We start from the raw sequence: 23,267 nt of genomic DNA on the forward strand, positions 1-23,267 counted from the left end.
TGGGCAACATCCTATACTTTATTTACAGTTTATTAAATAGCAGCAGATTCCGTTGCGCTTTACAATTGTACACAGAGATAAAACAAACTGGGTAACGACAGACAGACTTGGAGGTAGGAGGGACCTGCTGCAGGCTTACAGCAAATTTACCTGGAGAAGGAGAGAACAGAGGGAGAAAAATAGTGCATGAGAAAAAGGGGGAGAAAGAGAAATGGAGAGGGAGGGAGAGAGAGAGGACGAGAGAGAGGGCAAAGGCAGAGAGAGAAGGTGAGAGCAAGGGCGAGAGAGAGGGTGAGAGCGAGGGCAAGGGAGAGAGAGGGCGAGGGCAAGAGAGAGGGCGAGGGCCAGAGAGAGGGCGAGAGAGAAGACGAGAGAGAGGGCGAGGGAGAGAGAGAGTGAGAGAGAGAGGGCGAGGGAGAGAGTGCTAGAGTAGGGGGATAATATCATGTACATACAGCATATTAGTGCTGCGTTCCTGGATCACAATGCACTGACAGAATACCTCCATCTTTGCTAAGTGTCTGGCATACGGACTTCGTGTTCATTATATAGTAATTATCAGGAATAATATCATGTGATTGACAGGCAAAGAGAAGATTGCCGATGATATTTTTGCAGTCAGCTCTTAGAGTGTACGCGCATCACTGACAAATGACTTCTCCCAATTATCTGGCAGCGCGCTCTGTGTTCTTGCCAGGTTGTCGTTTTGCTCTCAATATGGGGTTTATTTAGCAGAATAAGAAGCGGAGTTCTCACAGTGTGTTCCCGATTCCTCTGTACCAGGCCCAACAAACCATGCTACAAATCCCACAGTGATATGAAAGGGACAAAGCGCCAGCTGCAATCAGAACAACGGTATCAATATGTCGTTATTGGATAGAACATCTGCATTCTCTCAGTTACAGACATGATAGGCCGCCCGTGGAAATGTGACAAGTCTCTGTCAGTCTTCTTCTCCTTGCTGCGGGGCATTAATAAGTACTGTCCAGACATTATGCAAAATTAGCATAGGAAGTGCCTGCAATGGAAGACGGCATTTCTAACATTGCTACATTTACAGTAAAGAATGAAAAGTAACTTTGGGGTGATTCAGACCGGCTCAGAGTGCATGTTTCCTAGCCAACAGGTCTGAATCAGGCCCTTTGTCAGACCTGCCAATGGCAGCAGATATTGTATTAGTAGACAAGGTTACAAAGTTTCAGCATGTGTGTAACGCTTTCTAAGTAACGGGATCGTTCCCTCTGCCCAGATGCATTATTTATTATTATTGAATGAATTATTTTCATTTCTCGTTGAGTTTGTTTTCAAACTGTAGCCTTACTGAAACCCTTCGGCTATATATTCAGCATGAGCCGCTTTCTTCTCTGTGGCCGGTAGATGCAGTTGCTCACCTCCCTGGCGCTGGGGAAGTTCCAAGCAGAGAAGGTTACAGTGCTGGTAATGCTGAGGGTGGATTACATAAAAACATGTCCAAAATACGCAGGAAGAAGCCAGTAAGTTACGCAAGAAACACAATAGATAAAAGCTATCCGAGAGTTGAGGATCAATATAAATGCATAGGAAATTGGGGGGGGGGGGGGGGGGGGGGGGGAATCGATTTGTCTGGAAACCCCCCTCCTCAGCCAGGGGCTCAATTTATGACCACAGCAGCTATAGTATATGGTAATTCAGTCCTGCTTGCTAAGCTGCGTATATTCACATTCTAGGGAGCAGGCAACCCACCGCACCCCCCGCTGACCAATCCCCCCTACACTTTGCAAGTAGATATGTACACTTACATTTTGACTATCGTCCAGTGGTCGTCTACAATACTGACCATTGAGATTTTGACTGTCGGAAAAACATACATAACCTGATTACTAGAGCTTCCCCCACAGTGTAAGGGACAGAGCGGAGCTGCTGCACATGCCCAGTGTAAGGGACAGAGCGGAGCTTCTGCATACAGTATGCCCAGTGTAAGGGACAGAGCGGAGCTGCTGCACATGCCCAGTGTACCAGCTTCTTCTACCAAGTTTGCTGTGTGTGTGTAGATAAGAGTCTTCAATCAGTGCACTGGACCAGAGAGCAGCAACCAGGAAGAAGATGCAGGAGCCTCACCATGAGGTGGGAGAAAGTGCAGTTCTGTTTCCTACTGGTTCTACTATGTTTTTTGTGCATTTTTTTTTCTGCCTTATGTTCTTAATAGTTAAATATGTTTGATATAGCTGATACCGTGGCTCTCTTGGCACACAAAAAAGACAGGTTTTAGGGATAGCATTGAAGAAAATGGGAAGAACGAGTGCAACTACAGCTGCTGTATAGGGAGGGTGTAAGACTCCCCTGTATATAAATAATTATAAAGAAAAAGTGGTAATACAGCACTTTTAGGGATAGCAATACTTGAGCACAGGTGACTTTATAAGTACCTCAGTTAATTTTTTATTTAATCTGTGCCCAAGCATGGTTATGACCCAAACCTGGACTGCTAAGGTCCATACACACTGGGCGATGATGCCCAGCGTATATGGATAACGATGATGGTTAAATTTGCTTGAGGGAAAATCTCTCAGTACATACAGTTGTAGCGCTGCTCATACAGTGCTGGGGCTCACCAGACTGTGCCTTCCAGTTTCCTGTCGGCGGGGAATGGGAACCCTGCCCGTCTCTGATTCAGGGAGATGGGCAGGGTTGGGGGGGGGGGGGGGCGTGGAGGTGGGGGACGGCGATGGGGAACGATGCCGGGGATACAGGGGGAGCTCTGATTCAAGGGGACGTGCATGCGTCTTGTGCGCGCCCATCCCCTTCTTGCGTCTGATGGGGCTGGTGGCTGGCAAATCTGCCGCCAGCCCCTGCCTGAATGAGGGGGGCTCCATCTGTACACACTGAGTGATTTTGGGCCTTTCCTTGCAAATTTCCCAGGGTGCGGATGACTTTCCATAGCAGGACGCCATGGTAAGCCATCCACTCCCTCGTTCGTCGGCTGGTAATAACGGCAGTTGAGCGTCGGCCGCCGGCGATGATGCGGGAGCGTGCATTACCTCTCACCACTGCCCCGTACACACTCGGCGGCTTTCAGCTGAAAATCACCCAGTGTGTATGGGGCTTTTTACTGTGCTTTGAGGACTGAGGTTGGGAAACACTGTCCAATACAACCTACAATTATTAATACTGTATTCCTCACACTATCTACTATATGAAGAGATAATCTATAATATCGGCACTTTTACCAATCCCCCCGACTCCTACAAATGCACCCGTGACCTGATTGCTTCTGGGGGATTTAGCACAGCCCTGTGATCAGATAGCCACTGCCCAGACAGAGTGATATCCCGCCCCGGGTAGTCTAGATGGGCCAAATGGTTCTTATCTGCCGTCACATTCTATGTTTGTATGTTTCTCACACACTGTCCTACGTGTGTGTTCATCTGAGAACAGCTTCGCATTTCTCAGTCACAGTGACATTAGTTTTATGACTAATGACTGAAGATTTCAAAATGTGTCAGTCAGTAATGAGTGCACCTGTCTGGTGACCTTGAAAGCGTGAAGCGTGTGGGGTCCTGAGGACCGGGTTTGAGAACCAATGCCTTAATGTTTCATATTATTCAAGTGTACAGTCTGGAACCTGATCCCTTAGAGAAGAGTTGGGCCATCAGGCAGTGGGGCTCACTGGAGGATTCCCCTGTACCCAGTGCCAGATTAAGCCTTCGGGGGGCCCGGGGCACTTTAGACAGGGGGGCCCCCTTGCACTTGTCATTACTGGCCGCAAACTGCATGGGGAATATTACACTGTCAAAACAAAGAGTAAAGGCAGTATAAACTTGGTCAATGGGTAACTTCAGGGGATATATATATTTATATATATATATATATATATATATATATATACATATACACACACACACACACACACACACACACACACACACACACATACATACAGACATACCACATGAAAAGCCTGTGTTTGTCCCTCTGCACCTTACTCAGTAGGAGACCTCACAGTCCCAGTGCTGCCTCTGATTAAAAACCCTCCCATGACTAGGCTGCTGCTGCTGTTATACATGGGCCTGAGAAGCATGTAATGAGCTCCACCAATCAGAGCACAGCACAAATGTCTCAGCCTCTGCCCTCTGGTGGCAAAGTGCCATGGGACTTAGTCAACTCCCAGTAATGCACTGCACACTTGGCTCCCAATGCTCAGCACCATTAATCATTGTCACATTGGCAGATAGGTGAAGCTGCAGCACTACCCCACTCTGATACACAAAACCTATATATATATTTTTTTAAATACATGCCAACCACAGGGGGCCCCTAGCTGGAGGGGGGCCCAGGGGCACTGACCCCTTGTGCCCCCATTATAATCCGGCCCTGCCTGTACCCCTCTGGGTCAGTACAGCCCTAGCTCCAGTATTTGAACTATGATTAAAGTATTTTTTACCACTACCTGCAAACAGCACACACTGGCTGCTAAGCTATATAGAACCCCACTATGCTTATGTATACATCCAGGAGAATCAGTGTGCATACAACAGTGAGTACAGCTGTATCTGTTATACATCAATTAACCACTGCTACTGGTTAAGTAACTGTGAGTCATCGGCTGGTGTGCACCAATATACAATATAAACACCAGTAGGCACATCATTGGCAGCATAATTCACACACACAGTATGTGCAAGAAATGGTCAGCAGATTCATTTTGCCACTTCCAGTTTTTTTGATTATGTACATTTTTGTTGCTCAGTACCTGGCAGGCCAAGAGAGCTTGTATAGTGTGACCGAAACCATTGTCTATGAGGAGTGGGCACATCTGTAGCTGCTGCAAAGTTGCAGAGCAAGCAGCAGTTTTGTGAGCGATGAATGTTTCTCATTTGTATGCACTAAGTGAATAAGCCCCTTTCACTCCTAGCGCTTATTGCAGCAATCATTTGCAAAGACGGAATATCACAGAAAGCATCTACCTGAGGGATCACCTCCTTCAGACAACCTGCTGCACTATGCTCCAGGTTACGGAATGTTCTGTGCCGGCGGTCCGATTCTACCTCTGCAGATTGTGAATTATTGTTCAGGTCATTATTGGAAGCTCAGTTTGCTGTTATACAATGCCTGGAGGCAGGAGGAGATCAGATAATGGAATAGTTCTTAAATATTACAGTAACAAGGCCGACTGGGACCTCATCTGAACCAGATTGCAGTGCTGGAAAAAGAGACTTTAAAGCAAATCTGTCTCTGGAACAAGTATCTGGAAGCAGCATCCAGGTAGAAGGGTTATTTAAGGGGTTGCTGCTCATTATATATGGACAGACAGATGCCAAACACACAGTAGCCCCAATAAATAAAATTCCTACTCGCCAAACGCCTTTGAATTAGCAGGCGCTGCACAGTACAGTAGGTGCCTTAAGTGAAATATTGGCTTGGACATTTTAGGGGATCATAGAAGCCACAGTCCATATTTGCCTACCCACCTGGATCCTGCAGGAGGCTCATATTTCAGTCATAAGTCTCCTGCTTTCCTGCATTATACTGCTAATCTCCCAGAGTCTTCAGATTCTGCCAAGGGTGCCACTAAGGGTTTGAATCGTTAGGTCTACAACAACTAGGTCGACAAGCATTGGGTCAACACCACTAGGTCGACATGCAGCAAGGTTGACATGGGTTAAGGTCGACATGGGTCAAGGTTGACATGGGTCTAGGTTGAGATGGGTCTAGGTCAACATGACATTAGGGTGACACAAGCATTAGGTCGACATGGGCTAGAGCGACAGTCTAAAGGTTGACATGTTTTTTTTACAGTTTTTTTTATCTGAATGTCGACACAGTTGACATGGACACAGTTTGAAGTGCATCGCACCCCCTCGCATCGCTAGCTTCCTTCGCGATGCTTTGGGCACTGTGCCTTACTACGCTCGGCACACTATTTTATTCTCCCACCGCGCCCTAGTGGATGGTAGGGCATGAAATACCGCCTGTCGCACATGTCGGCTCAAAAAACAGTGAAAAACCCCATGTCGACCTTTTGACTGTTGACCTAGCCTATTTTGACCGAATGTTTGTGTCGACATAATGTCAGGTCGACCTAGACCCATGTCAACCTAGACCCATGTCGACCTTGACCGTTGTCGACCTTACTGCATGTCGACCTAGTGGTGTCGACCCAATGCTTGTTGACCTAGTTTTTGTAGACCTAATGACCGTATCCCCACCAGTACCCCTTTCACACCAGCCCAAATTCCCGGATTGGCCCCGGGAACAACCCGCGACTAGCGATGGTGTGCTAGGTTCCTGGGCAAAATTCCCGCGACCAGCTCGGGCTACTGGCTGGTGTGAAAGGAACTTACCCAGGTAGCAGAGCCCTGGCAGAGGGTGGCGGGCTTGGGGTGCGGGCAGCGGGGTCCAGGCGGCGGGCAGCAGGGTCCGGGCAGCGGGTGGTGGGGTCCGTGGTCCAGACTGCGAGAATCCGGGCAGCAGCGGTTGGGCTCTTGTATTGCTATTTGCCGGTCAGCAAGACAGGAAGCGCAGCTGGATTTTAAAACATTTTTAAAAGACTGGCCAAATGCTCTCAGCCAATCAGTGTCCGGCCAATCCGCTGCCCGGGTCCCTGCAGTCTGGACCCTGCTGCCTGGACACTGCTGCCCCCCTCACACCAGAAAATGCAGGGACTAGGGTGGTATGAACGGGGCCAACCCGGATATGTCCCTACTTGATCCAGGGACTAAGTCTCTGCATTTTCTGGTGTATAAGGGGTATAAGGAGTTTCTTTGCAAGGACATTGATATTCTGTAGCTGCTCAGTAGTCTCTGCTGAGGACTCTCATTACCCCTTGTGGGAATCCTGACAGGAGAGGGAGATGGCAGTACATGATCACAACAGGTCATCTTATCTGTGCTGGTGTGCACTCATCCATAGCATGCTGCTGCTAGTGATTGACTAGGAAGAATTTCTGCTTGTAATCTATCTTTTTTTAATTAAACACATTTGTTTTATTAGAGTATTTGGTGTCTGTAATGATTTGGCTAATGCTACAGATGGAGCTGGCTTCATGCTTGCCGGCCCTGTTCTGAAGGAGCTCCACGCCGCCGCCCGCCGCCTCCCCGGGCCCCATTGTCGGTCCCCACCGCCGCCACAAACCCCCCTAACCCTGCCCGTCTCCCTGAAGCGGATTTTTCAAATGCTCGCAAATCTGCGAGTGCCTGTACGGGAAGTGGGCGGGCAGCGACATCTGCAGATGTCCGATGCCGCCCCCCGCACCATCGGGGAATTACCATGTGAACGCCCAGCATTTTCTTACGAACACCCATTAAAAGCTGGGCGTTCCCATGGGTGAATCCCCCGGCCTGCAAACCCAAGCCCCACACTAACATTGATGTGTGCGAGCGCCAGCAAATAATATATCTTATGGCCTCTCGCACACAGCGGCTGCACATGCGCATAATTAACTATGCACATGTGTAGTTGCAAACCATCGATCCCCTGTGCGATCACGCAGGGGAGCGAATGAACCTGAATAAGGGCCCTAGTCAATCTATCTATCTATCTATCTATCTATCTATCTATCTATCTTTCTATCTATCTATCTATCTATCTATCTATCTATCTATCCATCCATCCATCTATCCTTCCTCCATTGTTAGTATAAATACCCCATTGTTATCTCTGACACAGTCTGGATTTTACACCTACAGTCCTGTTTTCCAATCCGTCTATTGTAAGTTAGTTCCGTCCAATGAGACGGCTTCCAGCCTGTCATAACCACTAACCTTCTCCTGCGGTCCCATTCCGAAGCTTATGTCACAAGTGTCAGGAGTTATGATCTGATCACTGTGACAGGCAATCAGCTCCGGAATAACTGAAACTTCTCCCTGTAATCAATGTTTGGAAGAAACTGCCGGGGGACTGGTAGAGAAAATGCAGATGATTTAATTGTGTGGCTTCATTCTTGGATACTTGATTATTAATAGCTCGTACAGTCATGTGCGCAGCCCAAACTAGTGCGGGAAAGTTCTGCCCATCATTAAGTGATCTGGTCCCTAATATGCCCCTTCAGTTATGGGGGTGCAGTCCTATTACTGTGAGATATTGCTGTGTCCGGCTCTAATCAAGTTCTGCAGATGGAGCTGATATTGGTTATTGCTAGGGCCCAATTTATTAAGTTTCGAATCTCATTGTGAATGATAAATGGGGTTCCAGCAAATCAGCCCCCAATTGCCATTTTTCAAAACCAAGACAGGAGCTAATCACCATTTATCATATGAAATGAGTTTATTTCGTTCATACAAGTTTTATCACTCACTAAAATGGGCCACATATTCTGTTATGGGGTGAACTGGCGATGGGCAACGTGATCAATGAATACACTTCCCGTTCTGTACCATGAATGGAATCATGTCAAAACTGTGATACATGCGCTATCATGGCAGTGGCGATGCCATTGGTGAAAAGACAGACCCCGGAATCCCAATATGGTGAATCCCGTTAGGAGTTCCGATAGTCGGGTAACCCTCTGCCCTGCCTCCCTCACCATAGCCTTCCCTTGCAGCAGCCTAACCACCCCACGCAGCCTAACCCTAACCCTGTACACAGCTACCTAAACTTAACCCCCCCATCCTGCAGCCTAATCCAATCCCCCTTATAAGTGCCTAAACCTAACCACCCTCTCCCGGAAGCCTAAGCGTAACCTTCGTCTCCCCAAAGCCTAACCCTAAGGCCCATACTAATGTCTAAACCTAACCCCCCAGCAGCATGCTAGCCCGCCCTGGATACTTACGGATTGGGATGCCAGCTGTCAGTATTCCGGTGTGACGCCCTGAATAATTACTTTCTTTTTCAGTTATTTTATAATTCAGGGGCCACCCATGAAGCTCAGTGACACATAACACAGATATAATATCAGGCATTGGGGGATGAAGACTTATTACAAATAACACTGTTAGGATGAGTGATGTAATCTCCGAGCACTGGCCCGCGCTTCCCCTTTAAATGACTGTTCTGTTCCATTCAGCAGTGTGATTAGAGATAATGCCAGGGGATCACTAACCATACAGTATATAGATGTTGTGATCATCTCTGGGCCCTCTTCTCAGAGGCCGATTTGATGAAGGTAAAATAAAAGACTTGTGTTTGTATACGCGGTCGAATGGAACAGTATTTAAAATGCTCTGTAGGTTACCTTTATGTATTTATTTCCCAAAGTCGCTGCACCCCCTTAAGGTTAGATGACCGGATTCAGAGTCACACATAACGCCGGTGTTTACGCATCGTACTGTACTTGAGAATTTTTTGTTACTACTGTACACACTAAAACAAAAAATTCTAAAAAAGCTCCTATGGTGCACAAAGTGTACGTACAAAGGTGATGCTGTGTTGAGACACATTAACAAATGGTCAACATGCACAAGATTGACATTGGTCGACATTTTTTCACGCTTTTTCCCACAATTTTATAACTTTTTCATACTGAAAAGGACAACATGAGTTTTTGTGTTTTTTTTGTTTAGTCCGACTTGGTTCATACTTGGTCATCCAAGTGGGCATAGAGATAGAACGTAATAGTGTGCGGTTATACAGTAAAAAAGTGAGAAACTCGTTTTGACCTTTTCAGTGTCGAACATGGCTATGCCAATGTCAACCTTCTGTCAATGTCGACCTAGGGTATGTTGACTATTCATAGGTGTAGACATTCTCACTTTCGACCTATAGTGGTTGACCTAGACATTGTTGACCCACTATACCGTAACGCATGAAGACATGAAGAGAACTTCATTTCATTTGCGAGTCCGCCGTCTATGCTCACCGCGCCTGCGACGGCAGGTGATCCCTATTTATTTAATATTACTTTTATTATCATCATCTCTCGGAGGATACTAAAATGGAGACTTCTCTTGTCATCAGTCATAGAGAAAGGTCATGATTCAGACAGCAATACGAGGATTGTTGGGGAATGTTTACATTGTTCTCCAATGTCTAAAAATGAAGTAAATTGTTACGAGCTGACAGTAAGTAAAGGTCACAGCGGAACGCGCGGAGTCAGACCCATTATAAAATAACGGCACATGATACTGTTGCAGTGCAGTCTATGACCCGCCTGGAGTACAACATTGATAGAAAAGAAAAGACCTTTCAGAAAACATCAGATGAAGAATAACCGCATGACGTTCTCTATGGCTTCTTATTGCTATACCTAGAAATACCAGGATGATTTATCTGTCACTAGGAGGATGTCCGTCAATGAGATGGCTCCTCCCACTTCTATTATTGAAATATAAAAGTCACTGCTTAGTCGCAATTACAATCTACTTATTTCTGTAGCAATTTTCTAGAAAATAATAGTATCTAGCAACATCACATGTGAAATAGAAGTCCAATCTCAGTAAATTTCTCCCTATGTAAAGAGTACCCCCTTGATAGGGGGGGGGGGGGGGGGGGCACTCTTTACCCGGACGCTCGTCCGCCCCCCCCCCCACTGTAGAGAGCAGGGCAGTGGAAGTAGAGAGCACAGCCTCTCTCCCTTGCTCAGCACACACTGCAGAGAGCACAGCCTCTCTCCCCAGCTCAGCACGTACTGCAGAGAGCACAGCCTCTCTCCCCAGCTCAGCACGTACTGCAGAGAGCACAGCCTTTCTCCCCAGCTCAGCACACACTGCAGAGAGCACAGCCTCACTGCAGAGAGCACAGCCTCTCTCCCTTGCTCAGCACACACTGCAGAGAGCACAGCCTCTCTCCCCAGCTCAGCACACATTGCAGAGAGCGCAGCCTCTCTCCCCAGCTCAGCACGCACTGCAGAGAGCACAGCCTCTCTCCCCAGCTCAGCACACATTGCTGAGAGCACAGCCTCTCTCCCCAGATAAGCACGCACTGCAGAGAGCACAGCCTCTCTCCCCAGCTCAGCACACATTGCTGAGAGCACAGCCTTTCTCCCCAGCTCAGCACACACTGCAGAGAGCACAGCCTCACTGCAGAGAGCACAGACTCTCTCCCTTGCTCAGCACACACTGCAGAGAGCACAGCCTCTCTCCCCAGCTCAGCACGCACTGCAGAGAGCACAGCCTCTCTCCCCAGCTCAGCACACATTGCTGAGAGCACAGCCTCTCTCCCAAGCTCAGCACGCACTGCAAAGAGCACAGCCTCCCTGCAGAGAGCACAGCCTCTCTCCCTTGCTCAGCACACACTGCAGAGAGCACAGCCTCTCTCCCCAGCTCAGCACACATTGTAGAGAGCACAGCCTCTCTCCCCAGCTCAGAACACACTGCAGAGAGCACAGCTTCTCTCACCAGCTCAGCACGCACTGCAGAGAGCACAGCCTCTCTGCCCAGCTCAGCACACACTGCAGAGAGCACAGCCTCTCTACCCAGCTTAGCACACATTGCAGAGAGCACAGCCTCTCTCCCCAGCTCAGCACACACTGCAGAGAGCACAGCCTCTCTCCCCAGCTCAGCACACACTGCAGAGAGCACAGCCTCTCTCCCCAGCTCAGCACACATTGCAGAGAGCACAGCCTCTCTCCCCAGCTCAGCACACCCTGCAGAGAGAACAGCCTCTCTGCCCAGCTCAGCACGCACTGCAGTAGCAGCCTGTCCTCTCTCTCCCTGAGCAAGTACCCACCTGCCAGAAGGTCGGCCGCCTGCACACAGCCAGCAGCCCTGCTAAGGGCTTGACCATGACACAAGCATTAAGTTGACAATGGGAAGGTCGATAGCCAAAAGGTCTACATAAGTTTGTAACTTTTTTATTGTCCTGAAATTCGATATGGTAATGGAGCAGCCCGCCGCCCAACGCCCTCCCACACATCGCATCGCAAGTCAAAAAAGTATCTATTTCAAATCACGCGCTGTTTTAGCCAGGGCCGGACTGGGACCAGAGATCGGCCTGTGCATTTTGAGCATACAGGCCCACCTGTAGTAGGCGGGACCTTTGCGTGGCAAAAATGGGGCATGGCCTCATGGAAAGGAGGCGTGGCATCATAAAAAAGGAGGCATTACAGATTATGGAACACACCGTAATGCCCATGACAGAATATAACACAATCCGTTATGCCCATTACACATTATGACACACACATACTGTAATTCCCATTACAGAATATGACACAATCTTTATAACATTGGCCCTTCTGACATTTGCCAGCCAGTCTGGCCCCTTGTTTTAGCATCTCATGCGATGTGAACTAGATGCTATGTGATCTAGTACAAAACGCATTGGGCACTCGCATGAAACGTCCGGATCACACCCCCACACGTAAACTGCAACTCATTCACCCAGAAAAATTTGCAGACTTGATCACAGCCAGGTGCATTATGCATGCGTAGGTCGATAATCAGCATCCATGCAAATTTGCGGCTGTGCAGATTGTTCTGAATCAGGCCCTCTCTGTGATCGTTTCTTTCTTTCTCTCCTTTCAGATGTTCCCACAAAGGTGGATAACGAGAGTCATAAGCAAATCACAGCGATTACAGCAAATCACTGTCCTTACAAAGAAACTCCCTGGTGGAATCTGAAGTGTCCGGGAGATTAGGAGTATAATGCAGGGCAGCAGGAGATTAATGGCCAAAACGGAGCCTCCCGCAGGATACAGGAAGGAGGCAACTATGTCCCCTGTCTCTGCCAATAGCAATTTCCATCTCTGAATCAGGTGTTGCATCACCAAAGGACACCTGATATAAAATATATACTGTTTATTAGAGTAAACAGGAATCGTGAGCTTTGTTCCCTAGCGCCCCTTGTGCATTCACACAGTTAAATGTCAATTTTTAGGAATACATACTGTATTTCCACTGAGATTTCGCTGCAGAGAATCTTTTTTTTATAGAGAATCTTTTTGTAGAGATTTTTATTTTTTTACAATATTCACTGAAACCGGGAAATATAGTTATGATATAATTAGTTTTCAAATTCCAAAGCTAATTATACTCTATGGGAGAAGATAATAAGGAATAAAAACTATTTTATGGTGCAATAAAAGCAGCTCTGGTAATGCGCGGATTTATGGCAATTTTATGGCAATTGCACAAATAGTGGAGAATTAGTAGGCACCTGGCTACGACGGTGTAATGATCCTCTATAACCATGATTACTAAAACGTTGCGCTGCTCACTAATTACACAGCGCTTACACCCATATCTGCCGATGGCGGCATCGATTCTGTGGCGGTCTGGAGCTGCCGGATGTTTTTACGCATCACAATGACAAAAACTAAATTGTGCAATGAAACCATTAAAAACAGCACCAATTTTGTGAGCAAATATTCAGTATAAACTAGAAATGTGAGGGTTCGGATTTATTCGGATTTACTTGGATTTTAAAGTGCGATCTTATTGGCTGTTCTAAACATGACAGCCAATAGACAATCAGAAAAATCCAAACTTGCACTAATTTTGACGATAAGAACCGAGAAAATCCGAAATACACATCTCTAGTATAAACCCGCATAAAAAAATGTTTAAGACTTTTTTTTGTTCGAACCACTATTAATGGATCATAAGGTCGGCAGTTTCCAGGTCGACAGTGAATAGGTTGACATGAATGGTCAACAGGAACAAGATTAACATCTTGGCTCGTTCCCAATTGCGCACAACGTGGATCGTAAAGCACAAAAATGTCTAAAGAAAGTGAAAAAAAAATTGTGAAATACGCATGTTGACATTTGCATGTGTCAATCATTATCATGTCCATCTATTGCTTGTGTCAACCTTTTGCCAATGTCAACCTAGTGCATGTCAACCTTTTGGCCGTGTCGATCGTGTGCCTGTTGACCATTCATGGTCAACGTATTGAATGTCGACCTATCATCCAGATACCAGGAAAAGATTTGTCAATAGTTCTGTGAAAAATATAAAACCCCAAATATTACAGATGTACACGCACTCCTGTGTTTTTTTTTGTGTCAATTTTGGATCTGGATTAAAAAAAAAAAAACAGCTAAAATCATGTTATTTTTGGAATCCATTTGATCCTGCCGGAATCAGGTGGCACGCAGTGGACTTTGAAGGTGGAAGTCCGCAGAGTTCTGCCGGATTCCTGTGGTTAATTAAGCAATATCTGTGGAGGTCACTCCAGCATTTACGCCCAATAAAATATATTGCGAGTCGACCAGAAACAACCCCTTAGTGCCCTATGACACAATGTAAAACGTATAGTGGTGAAACACCTGTGTAAAAATACACGCAATACTGGTTTTCATATCCAGAGGGTTCTTTTATTAACTTAATAAGTCCTTGGTTTAATGCCCCTTTCCCACTGCAGCCTTAAAACGGTATATTGCCGATTTTTGAGGGCAAAATATCGTTTAAGGCTGCAGTGGGAAAGCGCCAGAGTTGAAATACCGTTTAAAGTTAAACGGTATTTCAACCCGTTTTCAAAGCAGGGTTTTAACCGGTAATCTACCGTTTAAGAGGCAATGGGAATGCATCTTAAACGGTTTTACCAGCAGATGCAGCGAGGATGGCTCATATTTGAGCCATCATCGCTGAATGTGTATACAGCAGCCGGGCTGAAAGATGCGCGGCTTTCAGTCCAGCTGTCTGCTCCCTCCCTTGCCACCCCCCTCCCCGCCCGCAGCGTCATATACTCACCGCTGCTCACCGGCGCCGTCCCGCTGTCGCTCACCGGCGCCGTCCCGCTGTCGCTCACCGGTGCCGTCCCGCTGTCACTCACCGCCCGGCAGTCCTGCTCCCCCGCCCGGCCACACAAGCTGGGCGCTCCGCCCCTCCCGGCCTGCTCGCCCCGCCCCCCCGCCTGCTGAACACGGAGATTATTTATCAGCCTGATTATTTATCAGCCAGTAATATATACATTGCTGGCACAGGCCAGCAATGTATATATTACTAGCACCACTGCACACCAATGATTATTTATCAGCCAGTAATATATACATTGCTGGCACAGGCCAGCAATGTATATATTACTAGCACGGCACCACTGCACACCAATGCTGTAAAAACGTTTTGAAGAGCTAAAACGTTTTACCTGCAATGGGAATGGTACTTAAATGGCATTTAAAACTGTAATCTGCTGCAGTGGGAATGCTAAATACAGTTTAAGATTACCTGTAACTTAAAACGGATCTGCAGTGGGAAAGCAGCATAAGACAACAAATAATTCTTGTTTATGATTCACAACAAATGCGGCATTCAGTATAGATGAAAAGACAAATAGCAATTCCCAACGCGTTCCATCTCACAGAGACTCCACCAGGGGTAAGGACGTACAAATGTAAGATACATAATATTTAATATACATAAAACATTAATTAGCATTGATAACATGCATACCGAGGCTAGAAAAACAGATTGAAGAGAAAAAAGATTCCAAAAATGAAGATATAATTTGAGCAATCCAATCCATACCCATAACCAGACAGCAAACATGGTGTACGTACCTAAATATAGTACAATACATATCTTGTTTTTACAGAAAGTTAAAGATAAAAATCTGGAACCTTATTAACAGTCATCTATTGACAACACGGAAACATGAAAAACTGGAAGTAAAATTAAATGAGTAAATTTATATAAAGCTCTGATAATTAGGAAATATACCTACCAAAGGATGCTAATAGGCATATAAAATATAATTTTCAACCAATTAGGGGTAAAGATGAAATTTGGTACTGTACTCTTGAGGTGCTTAGTATATACCCAAAATAATGTTTATTAGGAAGATAGCAGCACTTGATCAATTAGAAGCCAAATGGATTTACTGATTGGACATCTTACAGCCTAATGGTTTAACCTTTTGCAGTCCATTTTTTTTTTTTAAAATACAAACAGTCTGGTTTAAATGCGGGCACTGTGGACACACACGAACCCACACCAACCACACTGAAAGCGGAGACGGGGTCCCGGGGATCCAGACAGGAACAGATGTGGTAGGGGGATGCGAGGCACAGGTCAAGCTAGCTGACAAAGTTTGATATGAAACACATTAGGGCGGGGCTTGGTGATGCTACCGCATCTGTTCCTGTCTGGATCCCCGGCAAGCCGCCTCCGCTTACAGTGTGGTTGGCGTGGGTTCGTGTGTGTCCGCAGGGCCCCGGATGGTGGTAGGAGCTTTGCCTGGCTTGTCAAATTTGAGTCTTGTGGTAACCAGCCCACAGCAGTTTTCACTCGGTACGAGTACTGATTGGCTGTACCCTTGCTCCTCCGCTGCTTTTTTCTCTGACAAATACCTTTTGTTCTCGATTGTCCTGGAAATTTCTGTGGAGGTCATTATCTACAATAATTGGGAGTGCCGGGTCGTTGTCTGATATATATATAGATATAGATATATATTAGAGATGAGCACCAGGGCCGAAGATTTGGATTCGTCATCTGGAGTTGGATTTGTGAAACAGCGGTGAAAGGCTTTGGATATGGATTTTTTTTTTTAAATGGTCAAAAACGCCCAAATAGCATAAATTTTGAATTTTTTTGTTGTCCCTAGAGTAATATTAACCTCAATAACTTTAATTTCCAGCCCTTTCCAGACAATGGGGGTTATTCTAGTTCATTCTTTCTGACAAAATCCTCCTTAGATGGACAAAACCATGTGCACTGCGGGTGGGGCAGATGTAACTTGTGCAGAGAGAATTAGATTTGGGTGGGGTTTTTCTTCAAAGTGAGATCTATATTGCAGTGTAAAATCATGCAGTCAGTATTTTCCCTGCACAGAAACAAAATAACTCACCCAAATCTAATTTTCTCTGCACATGTTACATCTGCCCCCCTGCAGTGCACATGGTTTTGTCCATCTAAGAAGGATTTTGTCAGAAAGAATGAACTAGAATAAACCCCAATGTTTTCCACTTTACAGCTCACAATGTTGTTTTCATTCAATTTAGGCCAAGGTGCAGCAAGCTGGCTGGTTATTAACACACGGAACTTCTGACAAACTGATTAGGATTTTTTTTTACTTTAATTAAATTTGTTTTTAATGCGCAGTTTGTATTATAATAATAATAATAATAATAATAATAATAATAATAATAATTTTATTTATATAGCGCTTTTCTCCCATAGGATTCAAAGTCGCTTAAAATACATAAAAAACATGGTACTGTACATTGAACAAACGCATTAGGATTGCATGAAGTTGGAAAACAGAGATTTAAGGATTTAACGTAGAGAGCACATTTAGCATACTGCTGGGTTGGTGCTGACATTTTGGGTAATAATTTCTATGGGTTATATCTTCCAACCATAAAAATGCACAAGGCGCGGCAGCCCTCTTGGGCGCACAATGTAGGATGCCTTGGGAGAAATAGGTCACGCCCAGAAGAGATAACACAAAATGGGTGGTTTCAGTATCCTAGTGTCCCACCGTAACCATTGGGTCCAAATAAGGCAGCCAATTTGGGTGTACTATGATGATTATGATGTACAGATGTAGCGGGATTCATCTTTGCAAGGGATGGCGATGGCGTCGCCATCGCCATCCCCTGCCCCGCCGCCATCTGTATGCTGGAAGGGGACGCGCGCGCACGAGGTGCGCACGCTTCCCCTTCCGACGGTGCTGCCCTCGGTCGACCGCACCCCCCCACAGTGGCCAGAGGTCCCCCCCAGCCCTGTCGAGCGGGAGGCGGACAGTATTGCGTCCGCCTGGCCGCCCCGCCGCCCGGATACTGAGACGTGCGTGCGTGGGGGACGCACGCGCGTCTCAGTCAGATAGAGGCGCCGTGTTGCTGGCGATCCGCCAGCAGCATGCTGCTGGCGGATCGCCAGCAAGGATAAGACCCGTTACATCTGTAGGAGATAAGCCACACATGGACGCAATGCACATATGGGAAAACTGATATGTATAATAGTATGTTAAACTCTGCATTAATAGAGCAACAGGTAGTACATTCTCTGTGTACACTCCCATAACCCAGCCCCCCCCCCCCACTCAGGGTGCCGCTCTCCTCCACGGTGCTTCCATCACTGCTCGGCATGCAACTCAGTGCTAAGATACAGACCAAGGAGCAACAGAAGCACAAAGGCAGAGACCAACATCTCATGCAGGACGGAGGAACAGCACAGGCCTCAAAATATGATGGGTGCAAGAATGGACACTACATCCTGACACCGAGGTAAATATCTGAGGTGCACTGTACAGATTGTTGCTGGCGGGGTGCGCAACCAGTGAAGGTACAGCATACAGGCTTTGCATACAGTGGGGGCAGAGGTACATGATGAAGATCATAATAAAGAAACAGTTAATCTAAGAGTAACACATAGCTTTCCTCAGCTCAGAGGCTGAGACAGATGGTAATTTGGGAAAAGCAAAAATAAAATGTGGCAGTATTTTGGTTTATGTCCAAATCTAGGCCCTTATTCAGATTCGGACGGTACGGCCCGCGTGCGGCCGTACCGCCGATGTTTTTACTCTGCACATGCGCAGAGGTCAATCTGCGCATGTGCAGCCCCCTTCGCCGCAGACGTATTTCGTCCGCCGCAAAGGGGGCGTATAGGGGCGTGAGGGGCTTCATACCCTCATTTCCCTATGTGTACGCCCCGCGTTTCATGGGCGTTCCCATGCAAACGCGGGGCGTATGCATGGTAATGAGGGCATGACGCAACTCATGGGGGCGGAAAGCTGACGTCGCCGGATGTCAGCTCTCAGCCCCCATACAAGCTACCACACGGACGATTGTCCGTGTGGTCTCAGCTTGCGGGAGCTGCTGGGGCGTGCGGACCTGCCTTCGATGGTCGACGACCATCGAATGCAGGGGGCAGCTCCCACCATGTTGGAGGCGTACGCCTCCACCATTTTTATGCGGATCGCCAGCCGTCCGTGTACGGACGGCCGTGGCGATCCGTCTCGTGGGCGGGGCTTGGTTTGTGCGGCCGGAGCACCGTGTGCGGCTCCGGCCGCACCAACCAGAATAAGGGCCCTAGTCTAAATTCCAGTTCTAACTCATTGCTTGCTTTAGATGACTTGCTTCAGATGGCAGGGAAGCCTTGATCAGGCTTCTTAATATTTCCCATTTTAAAGGAAAGTTTGGGTCAGTTTGTACAGGGGAAGTGGTTGGTGTTTGCACACACTGCTCACCTAGCTAATTAAAGGTGGGGGATGTTTCATGCTCCCAGTATCAAAACACATTTTCAATGCAGACTGTTATTTTAAATGAAAAGCACCAGGTTTTGGAAAATGGCATTCATGTACCTGTAAGAGGAGATGAGAGATGGTTTTAAAACTTTAGATGACTTGCTTCAGATGGCAATCACACATGCACCTTCTGATAGTATACAATGGGTGCAGAACACACAAAGAATAAATAAAGAAGAGAAAAATTGATTTGGATTTGGATTTTTTTTATTTAATTATTTTTAATGTGCAGCTTTTATAACGCTGCGTGGACGTAGAACAATCACACACAGAACTTGTGGTGTATACTATTGGGGTGCAGTATACAGCAAAAAACAATAAAGTACAGCAACATTTATTTTTATAATGTATTCTTTTTTTTATGGACGGGGCTTGTATAACACTGTGTGGACCATGGAGGCAGAACAATCACACACAAACTTGTTCTGCTTCTGACAGTAGTATATGGTATATTGGATTGTAGTCACAGTGACCACACACCACAATGAAAAAAAATGAACAATGAAAAACTAATTGACAGCCTGCCTGTGTACTACTATACCCCACTACACTGATGGACAGCCTGCCTGTGTACCCCACTACACTGACGGACATCCTGCCTAACTAATTTATTACTACAATAAGTCTATTATATAACCCAGCACACAAACCGCTCTGCAGTCTGCACAGCACAAACCCCTCTGCATAAACCCCTCTGCTGAGTCTGCACTGCCACAAATCCCTCTGCACTGCACAAACCCCTCTGCACAAATCCCTCTGCAGTCTGCACAAAACCCTCTGCACTGCACAACCAGGGCCGCCGAGAGGGTGGGGGGAGCAGGTACAGTTTACCTGGGCCCAGGCCTGTCAGGGGGGCCAGGTTCTGGACCCACACAGTTTTATTTTTATTATTTGGTGGCTGGGTGCTCTGTGTCTGCTGCTCCCTGCATGCTGCTGCGGCAGAGATCCAACTCTGGAAGTCAGCATGTAACCCCTGGCAGAGCATGTACTGTAACCCCCGGCAACAAGCACCCTTGGCAAAGCATGTAACCCATGGCAGAGCAGGTTAACCCTATGGCAATGGGCATGTTAACTCCTGGCAGAGTATGTAACTCCGGAAAGAGCATGTAACTCCAGGCAGAGCATGTAATCTCATGGCAACAAGCATGTTCACCCCTGGCAGAGCATGTTAACCCCTGGCATCAAGCATTAAACCCATAGCAATGAGCATTTAGGTAAGTGGAATTTACTGTATGTGGCATAAAATGTGTGGTATACTGTATGTAATAGGCATTACAGTGTGTTGCATAATATGTAATGAGCATTATGGTGCATGGAATAACATGGTGTGTGGCATAATGTGTAATGGGCATTATGACATGCAGTATAATATGTATTGGGTGAGTGACCTGTGTAACAGGAATTACAGTTTACATTTTTTCGGCGCGCACTGTCCCTGTATACGTATGCTTTGGTAGCAGCGGCATAAAAGCAAGTCTGCAGACCAAGCAATGGTTTGGAGGAGGCAGCACCAGCAGAGTGTGTGGGGAGCTCTGTCTGTGGGGGCCTTGGGAAACTGTTTTACCAGGGCCCAGGATTTATCTTGGCGGCCCTGAGCACAACACCCCTCTACACACTGCACAAACCCCTCTAGTTTGCACTGCACAACACCCCTCTGCACTGCACAACACCCCTCTGAGTCTGCACAGCACGAACCCCTCTGCAGTCTGAACTGCACACCACCCAGGCTCCTGCACGTAGCGCTAGACCCACCAGGCACGAGCAGAGCTGTGCGCATCTGAAAGCGTGAGTGGGAAATGACGCCGAATTCTCAGGATGCTGAGCTTTTATAGACTCTGCGTTTCATGAGAATCCAATGCCAGATTCCCGCATTTGGCCGCACTCGGGTTTCCGAACAAAGCCGGAAACTTGCGAGTGCGGGCCTGCGATGTTCGGAGTGGTTGGTATTGTGGCAGGGGCAGCATACAGCATATTTCACATGAATGAATGTGGAATATCCAGACCAAGGTTTAGAGCAGCAGCAAGACTAATTATATCCAGTCCAGGTTTTCTTAATCTGATGGGAATCAAGGTTTGGCTAATTCACATCACCTGTGGTTTCCAGGAACATATTTGTTCAGAACAGAGGGTCAGTGTTCCCATTGCCTTTTAGGGGCTGGGCAATAGGCTAGTGGAATGTGGGGATTACGCTAGGGGTCTCTGGAGTGTACTCTCATTGTGAAGCCTATGTGTTGCCTGCTGGAAAACCTGCCATGCTGTAACTTGAGAATTGCCAAACTGTTAACCTGGAATGCTGTGTACCTTCTACAAACAAAGAAACTGACTTTTTTTCCATCCAGTGTATGTGATTCCTTGTCTCTATGTACTGTATATATAGTTTTTCCCATTATTTTCTTGCTTTGTTACCTTGAATCACCCCGGCAGTGAGGCGTTCTGAGGAACCAAGGCTTTATACCGCTAATATCTTGAAAGCTTTGGTTGCAATCCCTCCATTGTTCCCGGCTCCATGCTAGAACATGGTAAAGTGTTTGTGTTCCCGTTTCATGTAATGAAAACATTACAGGGTAATACGTGTCTTTTGTCTGCTCTGTTTAATCAAGGTTTTAGTTTTGAGTGTAGAATAATAGATGAGGCTGAACCTAGCAATCTACCTGTCCACCTCATATAATGAAACCAATCTCGTACATAAAGGCCCTGAAAATTCAGAAGATTATTTGTGACAAATGACTTATAAACCAAGATTTACTTACTGTAGCTATAATTATCACCCTGCATCATACAGAACGCGCCGTCTGTCATTATGTGTCTTGTACATAGCTGATCAGACACAAGTGTGGAGGATGATATTGAAGCCATGCTGCCAGGGCCGGAGTAAGGTCTGCATGGGTGCGGGCTGAAAATTATTAGGGGCCTGTAGTGAGGAGCTTTGACAAATCTTCTATGGGTGTGGCCAGTGCTATGTGGGTATTTCCATGGGAAAACTCTCCCAAAATCTCTCACTTTCTGAATCTCTCACCCTATTACATTTGGCCCCAAGTGTCTCCCCATATACGTAAAAGTAGACAAATTGCATTATTTTGTGTGAAAAACAGAAATATATTTCCAAAAATACAATATGTAAAGCCTTAGTCCTAGCACCTTGACACTAATCCCATCCCAGCCTATGACCTGGCCAGCTTGTCCAGCGTCAGGAGCCCAAACTGTCTATTTTTCTCAGCAGGCTGCAAAACTAGGAGCAGACCTAATACAAGTATTACGCCAAGGTGACCACAAGGTGCGTTTTGGCATCAATGGGACCATGGCCTAGTTGCCGTAAGTTGACATAATAGTTTTCAACAGCACCTGTACACCGCTGCAAAACACTGTACCTTTTGGGATATGTTCCAGGATTTTATTTTCAAAAATTACTTATTTATTACAATTTTAAGGAAATCCAGGGCCGGATCCCGATGGAGCACACAAATGGACAGATCTTGCAGATAATTGCAAACTGCGCATGTGCCACAGAAACCATTCCTGTACTGCGCATGAGCCCGCCAGCCCTACCATTCCCATAGCCATGGGTGGAGAAAGTAACCACATCGATGTTGAGTGTACACACACTAGACGATATTGTGAACGATAATGCTCAGATGCCCCTTTCTGGGCAATATTGTTCACAATATCCTCTAGCGTGTGCATGGGGCCTTTTGTACCTGAGAGAATTGACCCCTACACGCCATTCTCCTGGGGGGCGGGCATCATACCATTGTCAGACACTGGTATCATTACACTGTTTGCAAGGGTTATCATTAAAACATTGCCTAAAATTACACTAAAATTAAAACTGAGATCCGCAGGCGAAACCCATGACTAGAACAAAGCCAAAACAAAGTAAAACATACTACAGTGTGAGACTAAACCAAGTATTGTAAGTAAGCACTAAAACAAAGCTACGGGCATGATTCAGTCCTGCTCACTAGGCTGTGTATGTCCGCTGCCTAGCGAGCAGGTAAACGTTGCCCCACCCAACGCACACCCCCTCCGGCTGAGCGAATCCCCGCACATGCGCATTTTCACGATCAACTGGGGGAGTGAATTCGGTCCTGCCCGGTCATGTCTGAATCGCCCCCTACATTGGAACTTGTTAACACTGTGGCCATGGGGTTTGGATTAGTTCACAGCTAAACGTTAACAGGTCAACACCAAAAGGTTGACATGAACTAGGTGGACAAAAGGTAAACACAAAA

Source organism: Crinia signifera, chromosome 9 (genome assembly GCF_055691185.1).
Source record: "Crinia signifera chromosome 9, ASM5569118v1, whole genome shotgun sequence".
Taxonomy (NCBI): domain Eukaryota; kingdom Metazoa; phylum Chordata; class Amphibia; order Anura; family Myobatrachidae; genus Crinia; species Crinia signifera.